This window comes from Oryctolagus cuniculus, chromosome 20, assembly GCF_051225735.1.
Source record: "Oryctolagus cuniculus isolate XC-2025 breed Fujian yellow rabbit chromosome 20, ASM5122573v1, whole genome shotgun sequence".
Taxonomy (NCBI): Eukaryota; Metazoa; Chordata; class Mammalia; order Lagomorpha; family Leporidae; genus Oryctolagus; species Oryctolagus cuniculus.
This window is the reverse complement of record NC_142886.1, coordinates 946966-962101: the sequence shown is the minus strand read 5'-3', so window position 1 is coordinate 962101 and position 15136 is coordinate 946966.

Below are 15136 nucleotides of genomic sequence, written 5' to 3'. Positions count from 1 at the left end.
AGAGAAAGGTACCTCCTTCTTTGATGACCCATTCTTTCCACTGGGATCTCATTCGTGGAGATCTTTCATTTAGGTTTTTTTTTTCCAGAGTGTCTTGGCTTTCCATGCCTGAAATACTCTCATGGGCTTTTCAGCTGGATTCACATGCCTTAAGGGCTGATTCTGAGGCCAGAGTGCTATTTAGGACATCTGCCATTCTATGGGTCTGCTGTGTATCTCACTTCTCATGTTGGATCATTCTCTCCCTTTTTGATTCTATCAGCTAGTATTTGCAGACACTATTCTTGTTTATGTGATCCCTTTGGTTCTTAGTCCTATCATTATGATCAATTGTGAACAGAAATTGATCACTGGGACTAGTGAGATGGCATTGGTACATGCCACCTTGATAGGATTGAATTGGAATCCCCTGGTATGTTTCTAACTCCACCGTTTGTGGTAAGTCAGCTTGAGCATGTCCCAAATTGCACATCTCTTCCCTCTCTTATTCCCACTCTTGTATTTAACAGCAATCACTTTTCAGTTAAGTTTCAGCACTTAAGAAGAATTGTGTATTGATTACAGTATTCAACCAAAAGTATTAAGTAGAACAAACAAAAAAATATTAAGAGGGATAACATATCAAGTTGCTCATCAACACTCAGGGTGAGGGCTGATCAAGTCACCATTTCTCATAGTGTTCATTTCACTTTAACAATTTTCCTCTTTGGTGCTCAGTTAGTTGTCACCTATCAAGGAGAACAAGTGGTATTTGTCCCTTTGGGATTGGCTTATTTCACTCAGCATAATGTTTTCCAAATTCCTAACATTGATCACTTTTCAGTTCAAATTTAAACACCTAAGAATAATTGTGTGTTCATTACAGAGTTCAACCAATGGTACTAGAACAAAAAAAATACTAAAATGGATAAAGTATTACATTGTACACCAACCATCAGGACAAGAGCTGATCAAGTCACTGTTTCTCATAGTGTCCATTTCATTTCAACAAGTTTCCCCTTTGGTGCTCAGTTAGTTGTCACCGATCAGGGAGAACATGATATTTGTCCCTTTGGGACTGGCTTAATTCACTCAGCATGATGTTTTCCAAATTCCTCCATCTTGCTGCAAATGACCATATTTCGTTGTTTTTGACTGCTATATAGTATTCTATAGAGTACATGTCCCATAATTTCTTTATCCAGTCTACTGTTGATGGGCATTTGGGTTGGTTCCAGGTCTTAGCTATTGTGAATTGAGCTGCAATAAATGTTAATGTGCAAACAGCTTGTTTGTTTGCCAATTTAATTTCCTTTGGGTAAATTCCAAGGAGTGGGATGGCTGGGTTGAATGGTAGGTTTATATTCAGGTTTCTGAGGAATCTCCAGACTGACTTCCATAGTGGCTTAACCAATTTGCATTTCCACCAACAGTGGGTTAGTGTCCCTTTTTCCCCACATCCTCGCCAGCATCTGTTGTTGGTAGATTTCTGAATGTGAGCCATTCTAACCGGGGTGAGGTGAAACCTCATTGTGGTTTTGATTTGTGTTTCCCTGATTGTTGGTGATCTTGAACATTTTTTCATGTGTCTGTTGGCCATTTGGATTTCCTCTTTTGAAAAATGTCTATTGAGGTCCTCGGCCCATCTCTTGAGTGGGTTGTTTGTTTTGATGTTGTGTAGTTTCTTGATCTCTTTGTAGATTCTGGTTATCAACCCTTTATCAGTTGCATAGTTTGCAAATATATTTTCCCATTCTGTCGGTTGTCTCTTCACTTTCCTGACTGTTTCTTTTGCAGTACAGAAACTTCTCAATTTGATGCAATCCCAAATGTTAATTTTGGCTTTGACTGCCTGTGCTTCTGGGGTCTTTTCCAAGAAGTCATAGCCAGTACCTATATCTTGCAGGGTTTTTCCAATGCTCTCTAATAATTTGATGGTGTCAAGTCCTAGATTTAAGTCTTTAATCCATGTTGAGTGAATTTTTGTGTAAGGTGAAAGGTAGGGGTCTTGCTTCATGATTCTGCACGTGGAAATCCAATTTTCCCAGCACCATTTATTGAATAGACTGTCCTTACTCCAGGGATTGGTTTTGGATCCTTGATCAAATATGAGTTGGCTGTAGATGTTTGGGTTGATTTCTGGTGTTTCAATTCTGTTCCATTATTCTATCCATGTGTTTCTGTACCAGTACCATGCTGTTTTGATTACAACTGCCCTGTAGTATGTCCTGAAATCTGGTATTGTGATGCCTCCGGCTTTGTTTTTGTTGTACAAGATTGCTTTAGCTATTCGAGGTCTCCTGTGTCTCCATATGAATTTCAGCATCATTTTTTCCAGATCTGAGAAGAAGGTCTTCAGTATCTTGATTGGGATTGCATTGAATCTATAAATTGCTTTTGGGAGAATGGACATTTTGATGATATTGATTCTTCCAATCCATGAGCATGGCAGATTTTTCCATTTCTTGGTATCCTCTTCTATTTCTTTCTTTAAGGTTTTGTAATTTTCATCGTAGAGATCCTTAACGTCCTTGGTTAAGTTTATTCCAATGTATTTGATTGTTTTTGTAGCTATTGTGAATGGGATTGACCTTAGAAGTTCTTTCTCAACCATGGCATTGCCTGTGTATACAAAGGCTGTTGATTTTTGTGCATTGATTTTATACCCTGCCACTTTGCCAAAATCTTCTATGAGTTCCAATAATCTCTTAGTAGAGTTCTTTGGGTCCCCTAAACAAAGAATCATATCATCTGCAAAGAGGGATAGTTTGAGTTCTTCCTTCCCAATTTGTATCCCTTTAATTTCTTTTTCTTGCCTAATATCTCTGGTAGAACTTCCAGAACTATATTGAATAGCAGGGATGAGAGTGGGCATCCCTGTCTGGTACCAGATCTCAGTGGAAATGCTTCCAACTTTTCCCCATTCAATAGGATGTTGGCTGTGGGTTTTTCATAGATTGCTTTGATTATATTGAGGAATGTTCTTTTCATACCCAGTTTGCTTAGAGTTTTCATCATGAAAGGGTGTTGTATTTTATCAAATGCTTTCTCGGCGTCTATTGAGATAATCATATGGTTTTTCTTCTACAGTCTGTTAAAGTGGTGTATCACATTGATTGTTTTGAGAACATTGAACCATCCCTGCATACCGGAGATAAATCCCACTTGGTCTGGGTGGATGATCTTTCTGATGTGTTGTTGCATTCTATTGGCCAGAATTTTATTGAGGATTTTTGCATCTATGTTCATTGGGGATATTGGTCTGTAATTCTCTTTCAATGCTGCATCTTTTTCCAGCTTAGGAATTAAGGTGATGCTGGCTTCATAGAAAGAATTTGGGAGGACTCCCTCTTTTTCAATTGTTCTGAATAGTTTGAGAAGAATTGGAGTCAGTTCTTTTATAAGTGTCTGGTATATTTAGCAGTGAATCCATCTGGTCCTGGGCTTTTCTTTGTTGGGAGGGTCTTTATTACGGTTTCAATTTCTGTTTCTGTTATGTGTCTATTTAGGTTTTCTATGTCTTCATGGTTCAATTTAGGTATATTGCATGTGTCCAGGAATCTATCCATTTCTGATAGGTTTCCCTGTTTGCTGGCATACAAGTCCTTGTAGTAATTTCTGATGATTCTTTTTATTTCTGTGGTGTCTGTTGTTATGTTTCCTTTTTCATCTGTGATTTTATTGATTTGGGTCTTTTCTCTTCTTTTTGTAGTTAGTTGGGCCAATGGGGTGTCAATTTTGTTTATTTTTTCAAAAAACCAGCTCCTCGTTTGGCTGATTTTTTTGTAATGTTTTTTTTTTTTTTGGATTCAATCCTGTTGATTTCTTCTCTGGTTTTAATTATTTCTCTCCTCCTACTAGATTTGGGTCTGGTTTGCTGTAGGTTTTCTAGATCCTTGAGGTGAATTGAAAGCTCATCTATTTGGTGCCTTTCCAATTTCGTGATGTATGCACCTATTGATATAAACTTTCCTCTTAACACTGCTTTTGCTGCATCCCATAAATTTTGGTATGTTGTGCTGTTATCCTCATTTACTTCCAGAAAATTTTTGATTTCTCTTTTAATTTTTTCTATGACCCATTGTTCATTAAGGAGCATGTTGTTCAATCTCCATGTGTTTGCGTATACTCTAGGGATTCCTGAGTTGCTAATTTCCAACTTCATTCCTTTATGGTCTGAGAAGCTGCATGGTATGATTCTCATTCTTTTGAATTTGCTGAGACTTGCTTTATGGCCTAGTATGTGGGCAATCCTAGAGAAGGTTCCATGTACTGCTGAGAAGAATGTAAAATCTTTAGCTGTAGGATTGAAAGTTCTGTATATATCTGTTAGATCCATTTGGGCTATAGTGTCATTTAAATCTACTGTCTCCTTGTTGATCTTCTGTCTTGTTGATCTATTTCTGAGAGTGGAGTATTGAAGTCCCCCAGTACTATTGTATTGGGGTCTAAGTCTCCCTTTAAGTCCCTTAACAAATCTTTCAGATAAACTGGTGCCCTGTAGTTAGGTGCATATACATTGATAATTGTTATATCTTCCTGTTGAATTGATCCCTTAATCATTATATAGTGTCCCTCTTTGTCTCTCCTAACAGTTTTTGTGGTAAAGCTTATGTTGTCTGATATTAAGATGGCTACGCCCGCTCTTTTTTCATTTCTGTTGGCATGGTATATCTTTTTCCAGCCTTTCACTTTCAGTCTGTATGCATCTTTGTTGGAAAGATGTGTTTCTTGTAAGCAGCAAACAGATGGGTTTTGTTCCTTCACCCAGTCAGCCAATCGGTGTCTTTTAACTGGACAGTTCAGGCCATTCACATTCAATGTGACTAATGATAAGTGGTAACTTTGCCCTGCCATTTGCCAATGATAAGTTCTAATATATGCTTTGAATTCCCTGTGATCTTTTGCTGAGAGGTTTCCTTCCTTTACCTTCTTTCATATTGATGACCGTGTTTCTGTGTTTCTGTGTGTAACACATCTTTAAGCATCTTTTGCAGGGCTGGACGAGTGGCAACAAATTCTTTCAATTTCTGTTTGCTATGAAAAGTCTTTATTTCACCTTCATTCACAAATGATAGCTTTGCAGGATATAATATTCTGGGCTGGCAGTTTTTCTCTCTTAGTACCTGGGCTATATCTCACCATTCCCTCCTAGCTTGTAGGGTTTCTGATGAGAAGTCAGCTGTGAGTCTTATTGGAGATCCTCTGAGAGTAATCTGACATTTCTCTCTTGCACATTTTAGGATCTTTTCTTTATGTTTCACTGTGGAGAGTTTGATTACAACGTGTTGTGGTGAGGATCTCTTTTGGTTGTGTTTATTAGGGGTTCTATGAGCTTCCTGTACTAGGATGTCTCTGTCCTTCTCCAAACCTGGGAAATTTTCTGCTAATATCTCACTAAAGAGGCCTTCTAATCCTTTCTCCCTCTCCATGCCTTCAGGAACTCCTAAAACCCAAATGTTGGGTTTTTTAATAGTATCCTGAAGATTCCCGACAATATGTTTTAGATTTCTAATTTCCTCTTCTTTTCTTTGGTCTGACTGTATCCTTTCCTGTTCTCTGTCTTCTAAGTCCGATATTCTCTCTTCTGCTTCACCCATTCTGTTTGTAAGGCTCTCTATTGTGTTTTTCATTTGATCTATTGAATTCTTCACTTCATTATTTCTCATCACTATCACAGTTTCCTGTTGTACTAGTTGTTTCATTTCATTTTGATTCCTCCTTAATATTTCATTTTCACGAGAGAGATGTTCTATCTTGTCCATTAAGGATTTCTGTAGTTCAAGAATTTGTTTTTGAGAACTTCTTAATGTTCTTATCAATTTTTTGAGATCTGCTTCTTGCATTTCTTCTATCTCATCATCTTCATAATCTTGAATTGGGGTGTCTTTTTCATTTGGGGCGTCATAGTGACTTCCTTGTTTTTATTACCTCGGTTTTTGCGTTTGTTATTTGGCATACTGGAGATATTTGGTTTCTTCACTGTGGTGCTTTTTCTTGTTATACTATGACTCTAGATTAAGTGGACTGTCTGTTTTTGATGGAGCCTTAGAGACTTGAGATGGGTGTGGCCTAAGAGCTCTGTTTGGTGTGCCAAAGGTGACACTCCCAGGTTAGGCATGGTAGATCTCTCTCTCTCCCTTTCTTTCTTTTTTTGATTCAAAAGGGAAGTAATTCCACACAGCTGAATGAAGTTGGAGGTAGTTAGCAGGCAAATGATATACCCACAGGAGCCAGAGATCGGAAGCTCTTTCCCAAGGACCACACAGGGAATCTGTTCTGCCCTCAGAGTGGGCTCAAATTCTCCTTCAGTCTCCCACTGGGTTGCCAAAGTTACGGAATTGTAGCATCTCTGGAGAGTACTCATGTGAATTCCGTGAGTTCTCTCCCCCACCGTCTCTTTTTTCACAGTCTCAGTTCAGTAGCACCACAAATTTACTAGGTCCTAATCTCCTGTTAATTCGCCCTGCCCAGAGTCAGGTTTTTCTGCTAGGCTCAGGGACAGTGCAGACCTGAGGTCGCTCTGCTTATAACATATGTCCAAGATGGCACCTGATCTTTGTCTTGCTTGCCTTTGAGAGGTGAGCAGAGAGAGAGAAACCCGTGTCTGTATCAGTCACTTTTTTTTTTCTCTCTCTCTCTTCTAGTTAACCTGGTGAACTTTTCCCCCGGGGTCGATCCCTCTAGTCTCCTCTTTCCGCTTGCCTGCCGGTATCTTGGGCTATTGAGGTTTGGCTCACCTCGTGTTCCAGTTCTGGTGTGTTGAGTCTGCCGCTGGTGTCCTGAACTGTGTGCTCCCACGCTCTCCACACAGGTCCACTGTGAATCACTCATTCCGGAAGAGTTTCTTCTGCTGTTTCTTCCCCTACTCTTCCTTGAACCTGCAGTATCTCTACTTTTATTAAATTGTCTCTCCCCGGACTATCAATGTGCTCCCTTCCTATTCTCCATCTTGCCACTCCACCAGAGGTACTGTGATCAAATGTTTGAAAATCTTAAAGACTTGGTATTTCTACCCTAGTCAAGTATAAAATTTCTTAATCATATTTAAATTTTGAATTACTTAAAAATGAAAGAAAAAAGCAGAAAGAAACCTTATTTTGTAATTAAAGATTTGAAATTTTTATTTGAATACGCCCTTGAAAAATGTGGTGTGGCACACAATGGTATCCATAAAGTGGGTAATAACATGCATGCAAGATATTCTGAAAAGGAAGATCCACCACATTAGTAGTTCCTGGAGGCCAAATACGCCTCTTTTTGTAAATAAAGATTCATTGGAATCCAACCACATCTATTTACTTAAATCCCTTTAACTCAGGAACTTCATAGTACAAATGTTCTCAGATGTTCTCACAGGCTTGTTCTGGCTTTACTTGCAGCTGTGTATAGAGAATTATAATTCTTTCTTTTTTAAAGATTTTATTTATTTGAGAGTTAGAGTTACAGACAGTGAGAAGGAGAAAGAGAGAGAAAGGTCTTCCATCCACTGGTTCACTCCCCAGATGGCCACTGCAGCTGGAGCTGTGCCAATCTGAAGCCAGGAGACAGGAGCTTCCTCTGGTCTCCCAACAGGTGCAAGGGCCCAAGAACTTGCCCCATCTTCTACTGCTTTCCCAGGCCACAACATAGAGCTGGATTGGAAGTAGAGCAACTGAGACCTGAATCGGCACCCATATGGGATGCCAGCACTTCAAACCAGGGCATTAACCCACTGTGCCACAGTGCCGGCCCCAAGAATTATAATTCTTAAAAACATAGAGCTGATGAAAATCCAATGAGAGCATTTCAGGCATGGAAAACCAAGATGCTGAGGCAAAAAAATGATCTACATAAAGGATCTCTGTGAGGTCCCAGTAGAAAGAAGGGGCCATCAAAGAAGGACATACTTTTCTCTTAAGGGAGGAGAGAACTTCCACATTGCATATGGCCCTGTCTAAATACTGATAGAGTTTGTGGACTCAAAAGGCTTCCATAGCCTTGCCAGCTTATTACAAGAGCCTCATGTGATCACTGACATCATAAATAAGAGTGCCTATTGTTAAATCAACAACAGGAGTCACTGTGCACTTGCTCCACATGTAGAACCTCTGTCCTTAATGAATTGTATGATGAGAATTAATGGTAAAACTTGTCTTCAAAGAGTACTTTGTGTGTCTGTGTGGGTGCAAACTGTTAAAATCTTTACTTAGTATAGAGTTGATCTTCTGTATATAAAGATAATTAAAATTAATCTTAATGATGAATGGGATGGGAGAAGCAGTAGGAGGTGGGATGACCTGAGAGTGGGAGTGTGGGTATGAGGGGAAGAATTGCTATATTCCAAAAGTTGTACCTATGAAATTTATATTTATTAAATAAAAGCTTTCTTAAAAAATAAAGATATAGGATATGTTCCCTAAGAAGCTAAAAAGGTCTGATATCATTCAAACTAACCTTAGCATTTAAAGCTCTGGCTTTGAAATTGAATGATGACTATATGTGCTTGAAGATCCTCCCTCTTAGTTCCTTTTCAGTACATGTGGTTCAGGTAATCCTTGAGTGGGAAAAAAGAATTTTTTTTTGACAGGCAGAGTGGACATTGAGAGAGAGACAGAGAAAAGGTCTTCCTTTGCCATTGGTTCACCCTCCAATGGCCACCGTGGCTGGCGCACTGTGGCTGGCGCACCATGCTGATCTGATAGCAGGAGCCAGGTACTTATCCTGGTCTCCCATGTGAGTGCAGGGCCCAAGCACTTGGGCCATCCTCCGCTGCACTCCTGGGCCACAGCAGAGAGCTGGCCTGGAAGAGGGGCAACCGGGACAGAATCCAGCGCCCCGACTGGGACTAGAACCCGGTGTGCCGGCACTGCAAGGCGGAGGATTAGCCTAGTGAGCCATGGCACCAGCCCGGGAAAAAAAGAATTCTAAATTCCAACTTTTGCAAGTTGGATTGTGGAAATGAGGGTTGCCACTGATCTGAAAATAACTGTAGTGCAGCTGTCATCCTACCATGGATTGTTTGGTACCAGTCAAATCCTGCACTTGGAGAGTGTATGTATCCAACGTTCTCCCTTTGTGTATCTATTCCTTTGGGTATGTGCAGCCATATCTGTCCATCTTTTTTTAAAGATTGGTTTACTTATTTAATTGAAAGGCAGAGTTACAAAGAGGGAAGGAGAAGAAAAAGAGAGAGATCTTAAATTAAAAAAAAAAATAGAAACATAGAGCCACAATGAAATAGATCCGCTATGGCCTTTTTTATGAATGCATTTTTCATTCTCATAAACTCCATATTTTTCAAGATTTTTGCAACTGTTAACCTGTTTCTATTTTCATGGTATGAAAATCATTGGTGTTCATTATTTTCTTTGCTTGAGTTCAGATCCAAATACTTGAAGAAAGAAACTATTATGGCAAATTAGGTGCAGTTTTTATGCTTGAGAGATTTCAGTATGCTGTGTATATTCAAACTGCTACAGCTTCATGCCTCCTGCTTCTGAAGCAGTGTATGCTGAGTGCTTGAGAGAGACTGGTATGCATTTGCATGTGTATTTTAATATAAATATGTAACTTCCTTTACACTCTGTGTTGCTAAGTCATAATTCACATGTGTGGTTATCCCATTAATAATGGGCCTTATAAGCTTTGAACCATTTGCAAATAATAAATATGTACTGCTGCATATTATTAATATTTACTTTTCTTGTATTTACTTCTCTTTTGTAAAGACTAAACATTTTACATTCTTATGTAATATTTGATGCATACAAAAGAATATAATTGATATGCTGAGATATAAAACACAACAAACTAGCACTCCAAATCACTTAAGATTGGCACTAAGTGATCAATTTTTGTTCACAATTGATCATAATGATAGGACTAAGAACCAAAGGGATCACATAAACAAGACTAGTGCCTGCAAATACTAACTGATAGAATAAAAAAGAGAGAGAACGATCCAACATGGGAAGTTCACACAGCAGACTCATAGAATAGTGGATGTCCTAAACAGTGCTGTGGCCTCAGAATCAGCCTTTAAGGCATTCAGATCCAGCTGAAAAGCCCATGAGAGTATTTCAGGCATGGAAAGCCAAGACACTCTGGCAAAAAAAAAAAAATTACCTAAATGAAAGATCTCTGCGAATGAGATCCCAGTGGAAAGAACAGGTCATCAAAGAAGGAGGTACCTTTCTCTGAAGGGAGGAGAGAACTTCCACTTGGACTATGACCTTGTCCAAATATGATCAGGGTCAGCGAATTCAAAAGGTTTCCATAGCCTTGGCAACTCATGACAAGAGCCTAGGGTGATTACTGACACCATAAACAAGAGTGTCAATTTGTTAAGTCAACAACAGGAGTCACTGTGCACTTACTCCTCATGTAGGATCTCTGTCCTTAATGTGCTGCACATTGTGATTTAATGCTGTAACTAGTACTCAAACCGTATTTTTCACTTTGTGTTTCTGTGTGGGTGCAAACTGTTGAAATCTTAACTTAATATATACTAAACTGATCTTCTGTATATAAAGAGAATTGAAAATGAATCTTGATGTGAATGGAAGGGGAGAGAGAGTGGGGAGGTGGGAGGGAAGTTATAGGGGGAGCCATTGTAATTCATGAGCTGTACTTTGGAAATTATATTCATTAAATAAAAGTTAAAAAAAAATAAGCTTCAGGCCGGTGCCACAGCTCAATAGGCTAATCCTCTGCCTTGTGGCACTGGCACACCAGGTTCTATTCCCAGTCGGGGCGCCGGATTCTGTCCCGGTTGCCCCTCTTCCAGGCCAGCTCTCTGCTGTGGCCTGGGAGTGAAGTGGAGGATGGCCCAAGTCCTTGGGCCCTGCACCTCATGGGAGACCAGGAGAAACACCTGGCTCCTGCCTTCGGATCAGCGCCGTACACCGGCTGCAGCACACTGGCTGCGGCGGCCATTGGAGGGTGAACCAACAGCAAAAGGAAAACTTTTCTCTCTATCTCTCTCTTTCACTGTCCACTCTGCCTGTCAAAAAAAAATAATAAGCTTCAGGAAATAGGTTGAGATTTCTAGAGTATTTTAATAATGTAGCTCTCAGGGAATTTCTGTAATTGATCTCACACCTTTTTTGTTAACTTTTTAATTCAAAGTAGATTATTTATAAAATAAATAAAAATATATTTAAACTTGCAAAAAAAAGATTGGCACTGTATTTGTTTTTGGCAAGTGCTTGTTCTTTTATTTTATATATAATAAAATAAATATAATGTAATATATCAATATAATATTATAGTGAATATTATATAATATATAATTATAGAAATATAATAAAATATATTATATATATAAAACCTTGTACATTTGGGAAAAAATTCCTTAAATGACATTTGATTTCCTGTTCATTCTACTTTACTGAGCTGGCATTGAATGGGATCTCAGCATTTCTTCAATCCTCCCATTACTGGCACTTGTGAAGAACATTGTGATTATAAAATGAAAGCAGCATTCCCAATTCCCACCTGGAAACATAAAATGTAGCAAAAAAGGAATCTCTTCTGTAATGGAAACAAGTCTGGGAGACATCTGCTGGAAAGGAATGAAAAGCACAAGTGAGCTTCACCTCTTACTGAATTGGGCAGGTTTTGCTATTGAGTTTCTTGGTTTTCATGAACTTGCAGTGTCAGCAGCAAATGATAACATCAGTCACAACACCCATTTTATATTATATGAATTCATGGTTGAAAGAACTCTCTACACATATGTGGGGAGCAACTCGGACTAGACTGTTACTGGAATTAAGACTTATTCTATGCATCTGCTCTCCCACAATATGGCGCTGGGAGAGGAGGAAACAGCTTCTACACAGCTGCCTCCAGTTCAACCAATAAACAGCAGGACCTGCTCCTGATTGGAGGAGAGCAGCGTACTCGGCGTGTGGGTAGCAGAGTTGGGATTGGTGGAAGAGGACTATAAAGGAGGAGAGAGACAACATGCACCAGGAACATCTATCTGAAGGAACACCTGTGCAGCCCCCGAGAGAGCCGGCCGGCGGTGTGCCGCTCCCCCGCGGAAGTGGGGAAAGTGGCAGGGGGAACCGCCCTTCCACGGAGGTGGAAGGGTCGGTAGCCAACCCGGGAAGAACCAGCAGCAAACCCGGGAAGGGCTGAGCAGATAAAAGAACAGCGCAGGGTCCTGTGTCGTTCCTCCATGAAGAGGGGGAGCAACATAATGGTGCCGTGACTCGGATATGAAGCCTAGGCAGGATTTAGTGTCATTCCTCCATGAAGACGGGGAGCGACACACATATTTTGTCAAAATATTGTGGTTGCTACTAAAATTAAGCATCTAAAAATGAAACCATCTAAACCTTGAATTATGTATTTAAAATAAATACCCAGGTGAATTTTTACAAACAGCATTTCAGTTACTCTGGGTAAATATAAGTCCGTATAATTCCATAGCATCTGGTTTCAGAGTAAACACAAAGTCAGAAAATTAAACTGCCATGTACACAATAGTGAATTCATTAAAGAAACCAGCGCTGCTTGCTATGAGGCAAGTGGTGGGAGCAGGTCAGGAGTGGGGGCAGGGAGGCATCAGCACCCTGTCCTGCAGCACAGACTTTGGCACCTGGGGAAATCTGGCAGAGCCTGGCAAGCTGAGGCACCCCAGCCTCCAGGACCTGCTGGGAAGCTGAGATACCTTGGCCAGCCCTAGAGTTCTTGGGTCTAATCTCAGAGCTAGACCCCATTGCTGATCTTGATGCCTTCAGTTCCAGCATCTAAGGCAGCCCACAAGGTGGCCAATGGTCCAGGTGACTTCCTGTGTCCCCATGCCAACCCACTTCCCAAAGCCAATGCACCACAAGAAGATAAAAAGATAAAGTTATTTTAAAATGGGCAGTTTTGAGAACAGGTGCAAAGTCACAGCACCATTAAATCACAAACCGATTTAGGTTTGCTCACTGTTTCTCAGTCCTCCCCTTCCTCTCTGCTCCCATGACTGCATATTTTGCTGCTATTCTGATGGGGAAAAATGCAAAATGCCTGTTTTCTCTTTTGTGGTTTGAAGAGTTGTCTAGAGATGGACTTGGGATCAAATCCAAGGTTTTTTTTTTTCTGTGGAGTGTTTTAGCCATTATATCTACGTGCTTGACTGTGAGCATCACTTTTCCAGGCCTTCCTGAGAGGGTGCAGTTTATTTTCACAAGTACTACTCAGATATTATCTTTCATCATAGAGCACAGCCACTGTTGGCACTCAGTTTATTTTCTTATTTGTAGACAATAAAATTCACTTGACCTGCCTTCTATATTTGATTTTTCCACTTAATATGTTTCAAATGGTACATTTTCAGCATTTTGTTTGCTTTCCTCCTGTAACAAAGTTTACACTAGGACTGGAGGGCCAATCCATGGCAGTTACTCATAAAGCCTCTATTAGACTTCAATAACTGACTGATGCTTTCTGAATTTTTTTTGCCAAGTTGCAGTTTTTTCTCATCCTAAGCCACAAGCCTTCCCATAGGTATCACCACAGTGACACCTAGAAGTTTAACAAAATTTGCTTAAAAATGGGGTGTTTTCAGAATTGGTGACTAATGATGGCACCATTCAAACACAAAAGGGCTTGGGCTCTCTTTCTGTTTCTCTGACCATTTCAGTTACTCAAGTGTATATAAACCCTGACAGCTCATGTGAATGCAAATTCTGTCATTTAGGGTTAGAAGTAAGTGTAGGGCTAGGTATAGGATGAGTATTAGGGTTATTATTAGGTCTAGGATGAGAGCTAGGATTGGTGTTAAGATTTAGAATGAGCATTATTATTAAGGCTAATGTTAGGGTTGGGGTTAGGGTTAGATTTAGGGCTAGGTTTATGTTTAGTGTCGGTGTTAGTATTAGATTTATGGCAAGAGTTGGGGCTAGTTTTAGGATTAGGGTTCTGTTAAGTTTAGGCTTAGGTCTAGGGTTAGATTAAAAGCCATGGTTAGGGTTATGGTTAGGGCTAGGCTTAGGGTTAGGGCTACACATAGAGTTATGTTTAGCTTTAGGGTTAGAATAAGGATTAGATCTAGGACTAGGGTTATATTTATGATTAGATTTGTGATTAGAGTTATAGATAGGGTTAAGGCTATTGTTAGGCCTAGGGATAGAGCTAGGGTTAGGGATAAATTTAGGTGTAGGGCTAGGGATAGAGTTAGAGCTACGGTTTTATATACATTTTATATATAATATAAATTTATTTTTATGTACATGGTTATAAATATATGCGGCTATAAATATGGTTATATAACTAAATATAATATATAGAGAGTGCTGTGGTTATATATAATATATAGTTATAGTTGAAGTTAGGGTCATCATCACTAGGATGAGGCTTAGTCTTTGGGTTAGCATGATGGTTAGTTTAAGGCTAGTGTTAGATATAGCATTAAAGTTAGCATCAGGACTATGGGCAAGTTCACACTGAAGGCTAGTTTGTTTTAGGGTTAGGCCTAAGCAGAGATAGGATTAGTGTTAGGGTGAGATTTAAAATTAGTTTAAGATTAGGGTTAGATTTAGTTCTATGGTAAATTTTAGAGTTATAGCCAGAGTTAGGACTATGGTTAGAGCTCGTGTGATAGTTAGTTAGGACTATGGATAGGTTTTAGGCCAGGGTTAGGGTTAGGGTTAGGGTTAAGGCAGGGTTAGGTTTAAGTTTGGTATTAGTGTTAGGGTTAGAGTTGGGGCTCAGATTAGGATTAAGGTTAATGCTTGAGTTATTAAGGCTAAAGTTAGGGATAGGATTAGTGCCAGTGTTAGAGTTTAGATTGGGTTAAAGCACCATGTTGGGATACAATTAGGATTTAGGCTAAGTATAGAGTTAAGGTAGGGTTATGGTTAAGATGATGGCCAAATTTAGGGTTAATGCTTTGTCTAGGGATAGACCTAGTATTAGGCTTCAGAATTGGTTTAGATATAGAGTTAGGTTTAGGTTAGGGTTAGGACTAAGGCCAGGGCTAGGGCCAGGGTAAGGATTAGGGCTTGGACTAATGTTATAATTTGGATTATTTTTATAAAATAAAAGGCAATAAAGACAGTAATATGAATAGCAATCATATTAAAAATAACTTCCTCCTAATAAATCTCATGTTGATTCTGAAACTGAGGTGAAAGACTGGAATTTAGGTGGATCTACAGAACATGGACATGGGGATAGA